Below are 3,122 nucleotides of genomic sequence, written 5' to 3' on the forward strand. Positions count from 1 at the left end.
CCAGGGATTGAACTCTGGACCTCGAACTTTCAAGGCATGCATGGTGCCACTAAGCTAAATCCCTGGCCCACAAGCCATCTATTTTGCAGAACACATTTCTCAGTGGATATGAGAAAAAACATTTATTTTTCACAGGTCAGGTTCCTTCTCAGTGCTGGGCCAGGAGCAGACTGGCCAAAGCTGGGCATGCCTTACTGGGCCTCCTTCAAGGTTGAAATCTAGCTCTTCTGGTGTGTCTCACATTTTCCATTTTGGAGACCAGGGAGCAGGAAATGCAACAGTATTAAAACTGGCAGAAGGACATGAAGACAAGCCAAAAAATAAAAAGGGCTTTGAAGACTTAATTTTGAAGCCAGTCAGAATAATCCCAGCATTCTGGGATCACAATTTCAAAGCCAGACTGGGCAACTTAGTGCCTTAGTGACACCTGGTCTCAGATTTTCAAAAGGGATAGAGGGATTGGATGTGTGGCTCACTATAAAGGCCCTGAGTTCAATACCCAGTAGTACACAAAATACAGGAAAAAAAAAACCAAAAGACCTAGTCTTGAAATTAGACTTCCCCCCACGCCTAAATTGATGGAATAAATCACATAACCAAATTCAAGGTGCCAAGAAATTCATTCCACCAAATTCCCCACCCTGAGGTAATGTCAAAAACTATAAATATATTCACCCTCATTTTCAGACTTTGAAATTCATAATTTTGACTTCCAGATCTCATTATCTATATTATGCCCTATGGTCTGAGTGCAAGGGCTCTTGATCCTTAGACCTGTGACCTACAGAGTTATCTGTTTTTCATAGAAGCAACTTTCAAGCACCAAATAGAGTGTTAGTCATGTTTCTGTCACTGTAACTGATACCAAGGTTAATCAGCTTTTAAGAAGAAAAGGCTTATTTTGGTTCACAGTTTTTGAGATTTCAGTCTATGACTGATTAGCCTCACTGCTCTTGATCTTGTGGGGAGGAAGTACATCATGGTGAGGAGCATTTGGCAGAGCAAAACTGCTCACTTTGTGGCCAGGACATGAAGGACAAGAAGATGAATGAGTTAGTATCACTTTGTCTCCTTCAAGGATAACTTCAGTGACCTGAGGATCTCTCACTAGAGTCCACCTCCTAAAAGTCCCACGACTTCTCAGTAGTGCCAAGCTGGGATAAAACTTTTTAAACATATAACTCTTCAGGGGAAATTTAAAATCCAACTATACCAAACAGTGACAGTGATGTAAAAGCCACAATGAACACTTTCATTTCAAAAGAAAAACCAGGCTAAAGTGTAAAACATGTTATCAGAGAGGAAAATCCGATCATGCAGTGGAAGCCAGAATGTAGATCAGAGGGAGGAGCAGGGCAGGGAGATTTATTCCTCCAGTTACACTTCCACTGACCACCTTTCCAACCAGGCCCCACCTCCCAACTCCAAGCCAGCACCTGCAGCACCTCCATAACCCAATTACCTTTTAAAAGCCCCACATGTGAAAGCATTCAGTCTTGAGGGTATCAAGATATAAGCCACAACATTCCATACCTTGCCACCGAAAGACTTACACTTGCCTCTTTCAAATTCAATCTCTAAGAGTTTTTAAAGTCATAAAAGTTCAATCATTGCTGAAAACTCCAAGTCCGTGGTTTCTTGAGACTCAGCACAAACTCTTAGCTGTGAGCTTCTGAAAAATCCAAACTGAAAGTTTAATATTGTCAAAATGCAATGGCCCAGGATAAGCACTTCTCTTTCAAAAGAGAGAAAGAGGAAAATGGAAAAGAATGAGACCAAAGGAAGTCCAAAATCCATTAGGGCAAACATTAAATCCTGTAGATCTATGTCCAGCAGCAGATGCAAGTTGTGGTGAGATGCAAACTCCAAAGAACTTGGATGGCCTTGTTTCTAAATTTTTGCTGGTTCCCTCCCACATGGCTTCTCACTCCTGTGGCTTTTCTCAACTGATCCATGTTTTTGGCATCTCCAACTTCCTTGGGTCTCTATTATACTTTCAGCTTCAGTCTCACAGATTCATGGACTACATTCTCTGGGTCACGGCGCCTGATATCTCAAGCTTTCTGAAGTATGGGTGAAAGCCTACTTGACGACACAACTTTTCCTTTCTGCATGCGTATAACACCAGCTCCGTGTGGATGATGCCAACATCTGCCATTAGCTTCAGTGGTAGCGAGATCTCTTTTTTTATTTACTTATTTTTGTTATAGGTAAGCAGGCCTCCAAATAAGTGGATGGGAGAGCAATGTGAATCACATCCCAGAGAATCAATACCCTAGATGCATTTTTTGGAGCAGAGTAACCTGGAACTCTTCTCAAAGCAAACTCTTTTACTTCCACAAGTTAAAAGGTAAGGTCTTGCTGTTTCCTAAGATTCCCTCAGGGCATCCTTCCTATTGCCTTGATACAAATTTCTTGACTTCTATTTAATGCTATTCTTTTTTCAGCAAGGATGCTGTCTTCTACTCAATTTTAAGAGGGCATTTCTTTTTAGCAAAATTGAAAGCTCTTAAAAGTGCTTTAACTAATGTTCCTCACTTTAAACCTCACTAAAAGCAGAAAGCAGTACCTATTCCACAGCCTGAATCTTGGGAAGCCTTGCAATTTTCTCCAGCAAATTAATTAGTGCATTGCCTTTAACAGCCTCTGAAAAAGTATCAGGACATGAGCAAGAAGAGGACAAGTTTTCTGCCAGTGCAAAACACACATGGCTTAAGTCCAATGCCAATGGAATCCCTGTTCCCAACTGAAGTCTTTAAGCCTAGTCTTCACTGTCTAAGTTTTTATTCACTTTCAAAACTTTAGAGCTCCAAACAGACTTTCCCATCAAACTCAGAAAACAACCTTCTATGGCTTCACCAGCAGGCATGTCCAGTCCTTTCCAAATTTCTCCCATGAAAGAGTTCCAAAATCTTCCAGACTACATGTTCAAGTATATTCAAAGCAATCACCCCACTTATTACTAACAAAATTTGTCTTAGTCATTTTTGTCTTCTTTGGGACAAAATATCTGACATCTGCCACTTTAAGGAGGAAAGGTTTATTTTGGCTTTGTTTTTTAAATCAATAGCAGGCCTGCTCCAAGGTAGGAAGACATAGTGGGAGGGCCTTTGAGGAGGAAA

This window comes from Fukomys damarensis, unplaced genomic scaffold (genome assembly GCF_012274545.1).
Source record: "Fukomys damarensis isolate Sample0158 unplaced genomic scaffold, DMR_v1.0_HiC HiC_scaffold_38, whole genome shotgun sequence".
NCBI classification, from domain to species: Eukaryota; Metazoa; Chordata; class Mammalia; order Rodentia; family Bathyergidae; genus Fukomys; species Fukomys damarensis.